The sequence below is a fragment of the Falco peregrinus genome, chromosome 5, assembly GCF_023634155.1.
Source record: "Falco peregrinus isolate bFalPer1 chromosome 5, bFalPer1.pri, whole genome shotgun sequence".
Lineage (NCBI taxonomy): Eukaryota > Metazoa > Chordata > Aves > Falconiformes > Falconidae > Falco > Falco peregrinus.
In genome coordinates, this window is record NC_073725.1 from 67,622,269 (window position 1) to 67,636,078 (window position 13,810).

Here is a 13,810-nt window from a genome sequence, read left to right on the forward strand (position 1 = left end):
TGACGAGCCTGCCCCGCCCCCCCAAATCGGTTTCACTTCCAGCCCCACCTCCTGCCCTTCCTCCTCCTCCTCCTCCTCCTCCTCCATCCTCGCCGCGCCGGTGCCCGGTGCTGGACACGGGCTGCCCGGCGCCCCCCTGGGTGCCCGACGCCCGGGGCGGGGGGGCAGGCGGCCCGGGCAGGGGGGGCTCGGCGCTGCACCCCCCCGCCCATGGGAGGGCCCTGCCGGTGCCCGGCCTGTCCCGGCTCGCCCAGGCACGGGGCCGGCTGCGTGTCCCGCTGAATCACTGCGCCGCTTTGCTTCGCCGCCCCCCCCCCGGCCGCCCCGCTTGGCACAGGGGACCCCCCCCGACCCCCGGGCAGGACAGGACGGGGGGGGCGGCCTGGAGAAGGTGCAGCCCCCCGGCGCTCGGGGGGATGTGGGAAGCTCGGGGGACCCCCACCGGTGTCCTCATGCCGGGGTGCAGGTGTTGGGTCCGAGGGGATGCCCCGGGCAGGGGACCCACGGCTCGGGAGGGGCACAGCAGAGGTAGTGGGAAGCCTGGGGGGGCAGCGAGCCATTCCCACCCCATCCTTCACGCTGCAGGTTTTTGGGGGTCCTGTCCTGGATAACGGGGCGCTCCAACGTGCTGCCATAATAGAGGCAATGAAATCACGGCTCTGGGCCACGCAATGAGGCCCCGTGGTGCTGTGCCAGAGGTGTCAGCGCGGTGCAGAGCCCCACGGCTGGGGTTTGTGGTGTGACTCTTGCACCAGGTCACCAGGATCCCCAGGGTGCCACAGCACAGGGGTGGAGGCGGCTGGGCCATGGTGTGGCTAGGACAGGGCTCGGGGTGCAAGGGATTGTGGCTGGTGCTCAGCAGCGCCCAGGGGTGCCCATATGTCCTGGGGGTGGTGGCAGTGGCCTGGAGACCTGGTGTGTGCAAGAGGGCATCCACCGTGGGCACGGACATGCCATCTACCACAGGCATGGATGTGGCACCTGCTGTGGGCACAAGCAAGGCAGCGGGCATGGCCACAGGCATGGCATGGGCATCACCAGTGGGCATGGAGGTGACATCCACTACGGGCACAGATGCAGCCACCACCATCGTCCACACACACGGCATCGCTGCCTCCTCCCCAGACTCCCCCCTGCCCTTGCAGCTGGGCTTTGCCGGGGGCACCACAGCCCCCAGACCCTTAAATTAAAGCATTGAAGCATGGCTGAAGAGGACAATTTCAATCCACATCCACCCCAAAGCCCAGGGCTGAGCCAGGGGTGCAGGGGCACTGCGGGGCAGGTGGTAGATGGGCTCTGCCCACCCCTGCTCCTGGAACTGTCCCCCTGCACCGGTGCAGGCGGGTGGTGGTGCCAGGGCTGAGCCGCAGTGGCACTTTGTGTGCTCCCACCCGTGTGCTGAGTTACCTTCTTGCTCCGCTCTGGCATGGGAGCAGCCACAGCCAGGGAGGGGGACACTGGGGAGTGGAGGGGGTGCGGGGGGCTGAGGGGGCTGCGCTGCCTGCTGCGCTCCAGTGCTGCTGTCTGACATGATTTTGCTGATGGGGATTGTGAACAGCTTCGCTGCTCTCTCTGGTTGGATTCGCTCCTTCCTCCCGGCTTTCCTTCCTCCTCCCCGCTGCGCTCCGCATGGATGGGCACGCAGACGGGACGCAGGGTGACATCTCGATTTGGTCTTTACAGGCCCCGCTTCCAGCAGGGCTTCTGTAAATGCAGCCCTGGATAGCCCCTGAAATCCCACCCCAGCACACATCCCGCCTGGCTCCGGCTGGGCACAGCCTCTGTGCCCATCACTGGAGGTCACCGGCACTGCCCAAAGGAGGTCAGCCTCATTAGCCCCATTTCACAGATGGGGAAACTGAGACCGGGAGCAATGTGGTGACTCTTCGGGGCACGCAGGTCCGGCCCTGGCGAACTCGCCCCTCCCAAAAGGCAGTCACCTCTTCGCCCTGCATGGCCCTGATTGCTGCTGTTGGGACAGTCGTGGCCAAATGGCACCAGCGCGAGAGCAAAAATACTCCCCGCGTGCCCCGGCGCAACCCAAAAGTATGAGGTTACATAAACGGCACCACGCCTGTCGTGAGCAATGCTGGACCCACGCACCCACTCCCGTACCCTCTCCTTAACCCTTCGTGCCCGGCGCCCAGCCTCCAACGCCAGCCGGCATTAGCCCAGCGGGTGCCGGGTGCTGCAGGTCTGTCTGGGACTTGGCCCCGTGGTTTTGGGGCCATAAGGGTGGAGGTGGAGAGGTTACACCAGAGCAGGACCCCCTTTTATCTTGGCCAGGGCCTTACCCTGTGGACTTGGCCAGGTTTAAACCAGGATCCTGGTCCCAGCAAAGACAGAAACGAGGTGGAGCCAGTTTGCTGGTGGTGACAGTTGAGCCCCTGGAGTAACATTTGCTCCTGAGCAAGGAGGGCCTCCCCTCCCCTTGCCCAGGGCTGTTTTGGATGCAGCAGCACTGCAGGTCACCAAATTTCCCCTAAAACTGTCTCCTGCTGCAGGTGCTGTGGTGTGGAGCCCAGTGCCGCTCTGCTTGCAGGCCGGCCGGTGCAGAGGCACTGGCCCTGGCATCGACTGGTGCTGGTCCCAGCGATGGGGGTGCAGCAGGGTTGGAGGGGCCAGAGCTGCCGTCAGGTGCCTGGGTGCTCCCAGACCCGGGCTCAGTGCCAGGGAGCTGCACTCGCCTGGGTGATGCCAGAGGACGCATCCAGCGGGGCTGGATCCAGCCCGTCACAGGTGGCACCAGCAGACCTAGGCACTGGTGGCGTGGGCAGGAGACGGTCGCAAGGAATGGATAAGAAGCAAAAACTCTGCCACCCCCGCCACCATCCAGCCCTTCTCCTTCCCCTCCTCCCTGGCCCAGCCTCGCCACTGACTCTTTGTGGTTGGGGCCAGGACAGACACTGGGGCGCTGCCAGACCATGGCCATGTCAAACAACCACCAGCACGGCTCCGCTGCAGCATTGGCCCCACCAGCCCCTGGCTGGCCTGGAGGTGAGCAGGAATTTGGGATGACGCCACTGCACCTTAATCACTGTTTGCTCTAGCTTGCACCCCACCCAGCTGGAGGGGAACCTCTCCGCCTGCCCAGCCAACGTTATCCCGTCCTGTACCCACAGCTTTTCACCCAGCCTCGGTGCCCACCGAGCCCCCCCGTTGGGGGTGCTGGGCTGCCCCGTGTTCACCAAGCCCCGGCACAGCCGCCTGGGCCAGCCAGCTCTTTCGGTGGCTCTGCCACGGGCTCCCCACCGTGGGCACTGCCCGGTCGTTTCGCCTCACCGTGACTCAGTTTCCCGTCGGGAACGCTGACCCTGCCAGCAGGGAGCGGGTCATGGGGTGAACCCGCTGATGGGGGCTGCAGCGTTAGTGCCCCCCAACCTTGTCCTCAGGTGCCGGCGTGGGGGTGTGCCCCAGGGCTGGGCAGGGGTCCTGTGCCCCAGTGCCAGGCTGAGGGTGGCAGCAGGGTGGCTGCAGGGGAGCCGCAGTGCTTGCAGCCCCCAGCCTTAACATGGCCCCCGGCTGTGGGGGTGACACCACAGAGAGCCCCCTGCTCAGGGACAAAGCCCACTGCCTTGTCCTCTCCGTGGCATCGCGGTCACCCTTCCTCCCAACCCCTCTGCCAAAGCGCTTTAGCGGCGCAGGACAAGGGTCCCCCCGGCTGCGCCAGACTGTGCCAGTGCCCTCGGACCATGGGGGCGAGACATGGCTGCGCTGCCCACGCCGGCCCCCAGCAGCCGTCTGGCTCTGGCATGGCGCTGGGCACGTGGCCCTGCCGAAGCAGCGTGAGTCACTGCCCCACGGTGCTCGTTATGCAAAGGCTGGCACAGCCGCGGCGTGGGGCCGTGGCATGGGGTGGGTGTCGCTTAGGCACACCAGCGTTGGTGGTGGGTGCAAAGCAGAGCATGGAGAAAGGGGAAAGTGAGGCAGCAGCGGAGCGTGCCTGTGCATCCCGCAGCCCATGCAAGGCTGTCCCTGTCCCCACCCAGGGCTGGGGGCTGCGTGGGGGCTGGGGGGCAGCACAGGCAGGTGTAACTGGAGCCCCTGGGCTGGCCTGACCCGCTCACGTAATGCCCTCCCGGCACTTATGCAATAGCTGCTGCCGTGCGGCTATAAGGGACACCCAGTGCTGCAGCAATTACCTGGCCCTTAATCAGTGGCGATGCAGGATAATGAGGCTAATTGGAGCCGTGGCCAGCAGAGCTGCCAGTGGGCCAGAGAAGGGGCATTTGGTCTCACCCTGCACCCCGAGGGGCCCCAAGCAATTAGTGGCTGCTGAGCCTTTGTTAGGGGCTGCGGGGGGGACAGGGCACAGCTGGGATGGACCTTGCTGTGCCCCGGGCAGGGGCTGTTGGTGCCCCTGGGGTGGGATGGTGCATCGCATCACCACTTGGCTGGAGCATGGCATTCCCCTTCCCATCCCCATCCCTGTCCCCATCCCCACGCGCCCGTGGCGAAGCGATGCTCAAAGTAGGTCAGTGGGCCGAGGCACCAGGCGTGCAGGATGCTGCAGCATCTGCCTGGGGGGTTCGCTATGGGGGGGCATGGCCCCTGCCCTGGCCATCCCAGCCTCTGCTGAGCCCAGCACCCCGCTTGCCCCACCGGGCTCCAGGGTCCTGCCGAGGGGGCAAAGGCGGCATCTCCCACGGCCAGGCTGCAGAGCCCTGGTGCACCTCGTTGCACAAATGATGGCCAAATAATGGTGCCTGAAGGAGGGTCCTGGCCCATCCGTGCCACCCCCCTCCCTCTCTGCTGCCCCGGGGGGTTCAGCCCAGAGGCAGGGGGGTACAGAAGGGCTCCCTGGGCAGCTCCCCCCAGCACTTGCCCTGGCTGGGGCAGCAGAGCCTCCACTTGGCACTGGCCCGGGCGCTGCATGGTGCTGCCGAATCTCCAGCGTAATAATTAGGAGATAAACAGGAAAGAGGAAAGGGGCAGATTTCATATTCCGCCCCAGTCCCCCTGAGACAGATAAAAGCAGTGTGGGGGGACGTGAGGGGGCTTTTTTTCCCACTTGTTTCTGCTGAATCAAACGTTTTTCCTCCTGCTTAGAAGATTTCCCTGCTCTCTGTGCCTCCCCCCCTCTCGCCTTAATGAGGTTTTGCTGTAAAAGTCTCCGAGCCTCCACCGTGGCCTTGAGTTAATCTCCAGGCACCTTCAAAGCCGGGTTGCTCCTGCCCGCCCCCCCCCCTTCCCCCCCCCCCCCCCCCCCCCCCCCGCTTCACCTCCATCTTTTTTAACTTCCCAGCCTCAAAACTGCCGAATTTCATGCGATGTTGCCTCTCCCGTGCCCGCCGGCAAGCAAGGGGGGACCCGAGGCAGATGGGGGCACACAGGAGGGACACGGTTCCCAGGGCTGGGGCAGGGATGTGGGATGGGGGCTCCCTGGGGGTGTCTCTCCAGGCAGAAAAGCAGCCCACCTTTGGGGGAAGTTTCCAAACTAGGGTGAAAAGGGGGTATCTGAGGATTATTTCTGAGCCGGGAGCAGAGCAGCCACACAGGTGCGGAGCATCCCCCCACTGGGGCTCACCTGGGGATGGCAGTGGGACCACAGGGCTGGGGCTTGGGGCAGGAGAATGGTGCTGGCCAAGGGTCTTGTCCTGGCTCTGCCACGGGAACCAGCTGCTTCCCTGGGAAGGGGTTTGGAGCTGCCGCAGCCACGTTTGCAGCCTCGCACAGCCCCGGCTGGCTCCAGACCCTCAATGGCATCCCTGCTGCTGGGCAGGATGGGTGCAGTGTGGTCCTCAAAGCACTATTCCATCCCTGGGGGGCTTCTGGGCATCCCCACCTGCCCCACTGCTTGGGTGGGTGCTCAGCCCCTGATCGCGGCGGGTCCAAAACCCCAGGGAGAGGAGACGCAGGAGCCAAGAGCACCCAAGGCACTCGAGCATGGGGTGCTGCACCCACCCACCCGCACTCAGGGCACCGGCCACCGCTTGGCTTCCTCCTGCTGCCGGCTGGTGCCCCCAGCTGCCCGCTGTGCCCGTACCTGGGCGTCCCGCTCCAGAGCCGATCTGGAGGCTTTAGCGCAAGTTAATCCCAGCAATCCCTTAATTCCAGGGACCGAAATAGGAAAGATCAGTAGGTCAGTGGGAAAAGCTCTTGGCCAAAGTTAACATGTTAATGCGGAGAGAGGGCGAGTAAAAGAGCAGGGGAGAAGAAAGCACCCAGGGATCTGCTCCGGCTCCTCCCTCTGCCCAGACTCAGGTCATCCTGCATCCCACCAGGGAGCCGTTTTGGGGATGCCAAGCACCAACCAACAGGTCAGGGGGTCTTGGCAGCTCCAGGTCTGCCACGGTTTGTGTAGGGAAGGGAGGTTTTTCCCCACTCACCCAAACAAACACAACCTCAGCACCCACGTCCCTGAGATGATTTCTCTGCGGTTTAAATCCTGGCCTCCAGAGGCGAAAGGTTGCGTATTAGCACGCTGCACCGCTGAGCGTCTCTAATTAAGGCTTGGCAGGCTCCTGCCTCAGCCCTGTAAGCACCTTTTTGGCTGCTGCTCTGGAAAAAGCCATGCCGGAGGACTTAGCTTTTAATACAGCCAAAGCCCAGGTGAGCCACCCACCGCTGCCTGCCCAGCACCAAACGGGCTGCTCCCAGCCCCAGCTGTGGGTCCCAGTCTGGCTGCACCCCAGGGGGCTTCACCGGGTGGCCTCAGGCAACCCCCCCCCTCAGCCCTGCGGTGCCAGTGCTGGTGTATCCCAACAGGGACCATCCCTTTTCCCACATCCCGGTCTGCCTTCCCCCAGGCTGGGTGCTTTGGGGCAATAATATCGCTATGGGAGCAGTTTCCTTAAATCCATCTCTGTTACCGCAAGCAGCTTAGCACCAGAAACTCTCTTCCTCTCTGTTCTTTTAATACGATTCCGGCTTAGCAAAGCCCCGGGCTTAGCTGCTGCCCCTGCAGTGCAAGTGAGGAGAAGAGAATTAAATAATATGAAAGCAGAAAACAAAGGGCTCTGCTTGATTTAAGCAGCTGGAGGGGGAGTCACGGTGGCCCAGCCGTGCCCAAGGGGAGCCGCTGGGGTTACCTGCGGAGGGGGATGCTCGGGCGGATGATACAGGGTGCAGCCCCTGTGGGATGCCTCTTTTTTGTGGGTCAGTGGGTCAGGGATGCTCTGATGCTTTCTGTCATTGCTCCTGCTGCTGGGAACATGAGGGAGCCCGTCTCACGGACATGCTTAACCTAAAAGTGCCCTGAACACCTCACTGTGCTTTTTGGTGGCAAATATTCCCATTTCCCAGAGTTTTCCCATCTCAGGCTGTCAGAACCAGCGAGCAGCTTCAAGGAACTCAGTGCACTTTGCAGAGGCAGCATCACACCAAGAAATGGATTTTCCCCACCTTTCCCAACACACCCACCACACTGGTTCCCGGGATGGGGCTTCCTGGCTGCCGGGCAGACCCCGTTCCCCATGCCATGCCGTGCCGTGCCAATGGACTGGGGGTTATTGCTCATCCTTTGGGTCCCAGCTGGCCGGGCTGGCTCCCATCACCAGCACCATGGCTCACCTTGGACTCCGCTCCCAGCACGGCCCAGCAGCCAGCTGGGTTGCTGAGGAGACGGACTGGTTTATTTACCATCAGGACTGCGATAAGGAGTGTGAAAGGGGAGGAGAAGCACATGGTGTCCAATGTGCCTGACCCACTTTTCCACCGCCCAGGCATCACTCGCCCTCAGCTATTGGATTGCAGTGGCGGACGCACGGGAGGGCAGCTGCGAACACCCTGCTGCTTGCTGGAGCTGCTGTGCCGCCAGGGTTTGGGGTGTCCTTGCTTCCAAACCCCATTTTGTCTGGGCTGGTTGGGAATAGAGGAAAAGCATCCCTGGGCACTGTGAGTGCATCACAGCTGGATGTCAAGGCACCACAATGGGAAGAAAAACTCGCGTGAAAGCTTGCTGCAGCAGACTCCTCGTGCCCGTCCTTGGCCGCGGTCCCTGCCACGGCGTGTCCCCCGCCGGCGCTGGCACAGTGGCCCAGATCTGCCATTCCGCATGGCTTCCCCGGCTCTCCCCAGGGCCGGGCGCCGGCAGGCAGGGCGCTCGCTCAGCGCCTCGAACGGGCCGCCCGCTAATCCGACATGACTCTTCCATTAGAGGGGAGATGCCAGCAAAGAGCTTTTCAGTGTTGGAATTAACTCCTTCTCCCACCCTGGAGCTCCCTGACCTGGACCATTGGCTCTGTCTCCATCACCCGCATGGCCTGGGGTCTGTGGGGTAGGGGGGTTCCCCCCCCCGTCATCACCCACAGCCGGGTGATGGGCTCCCTGTGGGACCTGGCTAAGTTCTTGCATGTGCATCTCCCACCCTTCTCCTCTGAGGATGTGTCATGAGAGCAGAGACCCAGCACCGCAGCGCTGGAGGGTGCCAGAGTGGAGCCCCATGGGCCCCCCAGCAGCAGAAGGGGCCCCAGCCTGGCTGTCCCTGGCCCCAGCTGCAGTGCCAGCCGCTTCCCCTATTGATCTCCTCTCCCACTGTTAATTATCAGCTCCACTTTAGCCGTGGCTCCCAGCAAAGGGCCTCCCTTGATTTTGGTCATACTCCCCACCGGGCATGGGGGCTGCTGGGGAAGCAGATGGGACCCCAAGGAGCCCAAGGAGCCGGGGGTGGGCAGGGGGTCAGGGTAAGCACCCCAGCTGGAGGGTGCTCCCCAGGCACGGGGACCTGGGACACAGTGGGGACCGATGGCAGGGGGATGAGCCCCAACCAGGAGCCAGCACATGGCCCCCCAAGGGCACAAATGTCCCAGCTCGGAGGTGTCAGCATCTCACATCCAATGTGACACTGTGGTGGGGGGAGAGTAGCAGCAGCTCTTGGGTGGCAGCTGGCTCCGGCAGCAGGGAAGTGTGGAGTCAAAACACAGTGCGGGGTCCGTTCTCCAGGACCACCCCCTGCCCCAAGGGCACCCACCTTCCCATGCCAGGGCAGAGCTGCCCCTCGTGTCCCTGATCCCCTGGCACCATTCAGAGAAGGTGACAGTGGTCCTTGGTCCCCTGCTCCAGGGACAGGCCCCAGCATCCTTCCAGAGAGGGGAGACAAAGCTGATCCTGCCTGGTGCTGGCCCCTGTGGTGCTGAACCCCAGGGCAGCATCCATGCTCAGCCTCATCCTGCCTCTGCCCTCCTGTCAGCGTACTTGGGGCTGGGGTCTGTCCCTTGATGGAGGTCAGGATCCCACCCGTATCCCATTCTCTTGCCCATGGCCATGGACGATGGCCATGACTCCCTACAAAATGCCTGGAGGGATGGCTCATACCCAGGGTATAGCGGGGAAACTGAGGCACAGAAACAAGGCAGGGACGCACCAAAGGAGAGCTGATGTGGGTCCCAGCCACTCCAGTGGCTCTCACCTCCCATGCCACCATGTGTCCCTGGGAGAGGGGCTTCCAGCGTGGGGGACAGTCCTGCAATGGCCAAGGAGGAGAGGACTGGGGACGACTGCTGTCCCAGTCCCTCATAGTGACCCCAGGATAGCCCAGTCCAGGGCTGGGGGGGGGGGGGGGGGGGGGGCACTCCAGGTTACCCACACAGTGCTTTGGGACCTGGGATGGGGGTCACCCACTGAAGGCAGTTTGGGAGGTCACGCAGGGACCCCCTGCCCTGCACCCAGGGTCTCCCATTCCCCCCAGGAGCAGGGAGATCCAGAAGGACATGTCCACTCCTCCCACCCCAGGCAGGGGCTGAAACCCCCCAGATCATTTTTGTGGGACTCTGGCTGCAAATCAGGGTGTCATCACCTTTTTTCCACACTGGACAGCTCAGACTTCATGGCAGGGTGGAGATGTGGCAGCAGTGGAGGAGACCCTCCCCAAAACCCCGGCACGGAGCCACCCATGAAATATTCAGGCTGTTTGGTGTGATTCCTGCCTTGCTGTCGAAAGCACCATGAATATTGCAGGTGGGCATTAAAGTTTCACAGCTGCCGTGCTTCAGCGCAGCCCCACAGACACTGTTACCATGGGTAGCCCCTCTGCTGGGACATGTCACACCTTCACCAGGCTCCAGTGACCCGTTTCCCTCTGGTTTACCCCCAAACCAGGTAGTGGTGATGGGCTGTATCCCTGAAGTGCTTCGAGAGTGACAGACTCAAAGGGACAGACTCAAAGGTCCCCACCGTGTCACTGGGACGAAGTGACACAGCTCAAGGCAGAGCCACAGGAGGGTGCAAGGTCCTGCAGGACTGGGGATGAGCAGAGGTGGTGGCCACCCCACCCCAAAGCTCAGCCACGCTCCATCCTGGGGTGGTCTCCCTCCTCCGCAGCCCCGAGTGATGCCCACCCCAGGCGCAGGAAGGCATTTGCAACTCCCTGAGCATCTCAGAGAGTTTCATCCTCCATCTCATGAGCTTTCCAGGTCAGTCCCCAACAAAAGGGACCATTCCCTTCTCCTCCACCCACTCTCATAACTTGGCTCTTCCCATGTTTATATAACAGTGATGTCTCCCGCAGACCAGGGAGTGAATTGGCCGGGGAGAAATAATGAGGATAATTCAAGTCATTTGGGAAGATGAGGTTTGCGAGGTGCCCAGCGTCTTCCACCTTTTACATGTTGTCTCTAATCATCTGCAATCTCGGATGGCCATTGATGGAGCTCGTTGCTGTGGCGACGGATGAATAGCCCTGGGATTGTACCATGCCAAAAAAGTGCCGTCCTTCCATCAAAACAACAACAACAAAAATATCATTTTGTTCACGAAATTAAGCAGTTTGCAACCAAATAGCAGCGTCTGAAAGGGCTCCCGCATCCGTTCTTTCCTCCCGGCTCCCGCAGCCGTGTTGGGTTTGTCAGGAACATGCCCAGCACCCCTGAGAGTCCTTTGTGTGTGCCGGACAAGGAGAAGGTGGTAATTGCAAGGGGGTTTCTAACACACTGAGCCTATTAAAAGGATTTTATATTTACACACACACACACACACACACCTTTCTTCTTCCCCAGATGTGTGTCATGTAGGCAGGGAGTGCAGGGCGCTGTGGCCAGGGGCTGGCGCAGCACTAGGTTAATGTGTTACCTGTGCAGGATTGGACCCAAGCAGGGGTCGGGGACTGGGGGAGAGGGAGGTGGCAATGGCCGGCAGCCAGGCAGGTTGTCGGGGCTCCGGTCCCGCTGCTTCCCTAGGGAAGGGGCGATGCTCAGCGGTGAGAGCCAGCCCGGGGCTCCTGAGCCACGGGAGGACGGCGGGCTGGATAAGGAACACAGGGGTCCTGCCGTTGTCTGCCTCTGTGGTTTTCTGTTGGATCTCCATCCCAGGGAATATGACCGGAGCCCAGCCACTCACCTCCCTGCCCCATGGCTCTGGGAGCATCTCCTGGGGAACACTGCCGGACAGTGGGCAGGCAGCCTCCAGGGACAGGGCTGCTGGGCTGGGAGGGGGCCAGTTTGGGGTCTTGCTCAACCAGGGATCCATCCTGGCTTTGGGTTTGTCTCTGGGAATGGAGGCGTCTGATCCTCCTGATGCTGGAAACCACAAGCAAAGCTCTGGCCACATCTCCAGGCCCACGCTGCAGGTATTGCCATGAATAATCCACGTCACCCCACAGGGCCATGGCACATGTTTTGAGCTGGGGGTCTGGTCTGTGCTGGCATCTTTGATGCTCCCAAACAGTGCCCGCCAGTGATGGGGTGTAAATGGTGTAATTCAGAGCTTGCAAGAGCATAAGAAACCAAGTACCCGTAGGGCAAGCATCCAGCTGGCAGCTTGGGAGAGCCCTGGGGTGTGGTGGGGTTGGAGCCAGCCCCTGCGTGTTGGGGCAGTGAGGAGAGAAAACATTTTACAGAGGACCATGAGGATGAGAAACAGGCCAAGTTCCCTCGTCTTCAGCTTCTCTTCGGGCGAGAGCCCTGGGCAGTGCTTTGCCAGCGTCCCCAGAGCCCTCCACCTTCGCTGGGCTCAGTGAGAGCCAGATGGAGGCACATCTTGGCTGCACAGAGAAACGGGGCAGTGAAGCAGGCTGGGGAGATTAACTCTGCGGGGAAAACAAGCTCAAGCAGATGCTGCTGAGCCAAGGACGTTTGTGCGGCTGCGCGTGTGTGTTTGCATGCACACGCATGTGCTACGGGCGTACACAGGCACGCGTGTGCAGACGTTAAGTACCTGCGTGCATGCAGATGTGTGTGTTCAACCAAGCTGATGAACCAGTGTCTCGCCTCGGAGGGGCAGGCAGAGTATTGGAAATGTGTCCTCATCCTTTAATTGCACTGCTTTGATAACAGTAATAATTGGCTAGAAATCGATATGGTTTTTTGCTCCTGTTTCTCCCATCCTGCCTCACCCAGCCCTCCCCACCCCGGAGGCCTCGCTGCCTTTAGTGGGGGTGACATTTAAATGCTCTGCCATGGCCATTAGATAACACAGGCAGAGAAGATGCTCAGGAGAGGGCCGCTGCAGCCAGGCAGCGGGCAGAGGTGGAGGCAGCTGCTCTCTCTGCTGCCACAGCTCAAGGGCAGATGGAGACGATGCTCTAGCTGCGTGGAGTGACAGCGGTGGGTGACCACAGTGGCTCTGGGGACAAGGGGAGAGTGGAGCAAGGAAGGGACAAACGCAGGCTGCCTCAGCCAGGAGCTCCCTCCGGCTTTGGCTCTGAAAATTGTGCCAGAGCATCCCAGGAAAATGGGTATTAATAGCCCTGCTGCCCAGCCTGCCCTGCTCCCCATGCTGCGCCCCCTGCCCCATGCCCCTGTCTCCCAGCACCCTGTCCCCGACTCCTGCCCCACCACGCCGTTCGCAGGTGGGATGTCAGAGCCTGAAGTCAGGCAGCTCCTGGTCTCCTTGCAGCCTCCCTGGCAGAGCATCCCTGTGCTTCACCTGCCCAGAGGGGTCTGCGGGGGGCTCTGCCCCCTGAAAAGCCACCCCCTCACCCCCCCCCGAGCTCTGTAAAGCCAAAGGACCTGGGGAGCAGGATGGCAGCGCTGGAGGGTGCATGGAGACCCCCTCCCCCGGGGGCCAGGGGCACCCCGGGCTGGTGCTGGTGGCTTCAGAGCCCCTGGCTGGCATTACCCGAGGGACCATCGCTAGCCAGGTGGGGCTCCAGTGCCAGAGAGGGACCCCCTCTAGCAGGGCTGGCGGTGGGCGGGGAGTGCCCGGGAGGGTGAAGGGTGCGTGGGTGCCACCTCTCCCTGGGTGCGGTGCCACCTTTCCGCGGGACCCTGGTGCCACCTGGTGGCCAAGCGGCCGTGGCCAGGGCCCGGGGCGTGTGGTTCTCACCGCTGCTGGCCCACGGCAACCGTGCGGCTGCCGGGGCCTGGGGGGCTCGGGGGGCTGGGGGTGCGCGGGGGGGCCGGGATGCTCGGCGGCCGGGGGGTGCTCAGGGGCCGGGGATGCTCGGGGGGCGGGGGGTGCTCGGGGGGCCGGGGATGCTCAGAGGCTGGGGATGCTCAGGACCCAGGGATGCTCGTGGGGCTGGGGATGCTCAGGGGCTGGGGATGCTCGGGGGGCTGAGGATGCTCAGGAGCCAGGGATGCTCAGGGGCCACCCACCCAGCCCCTCAGCTGAGTTCATTTCCCACACCAGCCAGTGCAAATAAACTGCACCAAAAGCTCCTTTTGCACGGCCAGAACTGGCCCCCAGGGCCCTCTGAGAGCAGAGCCCTGTCTGCACGTTGGCCACAAACCAAAGGCAAGCAGAAGCCCCTGCCCGGGGATCTGGGCCAATGCACAAAGTTTTTCGTAGCCCCCACAGCCAGCAAGACAGTGGGAAACACCCGAGCAGAGCTTGGTGGTGGCTTCTCAGGGTTTTTTCCCCAAGCCCCAGCACAGCTGGGCAACAGGCACCATCTCCTGCAGCGATCCCGGGCACCCAACAAGCACGGTTTGCG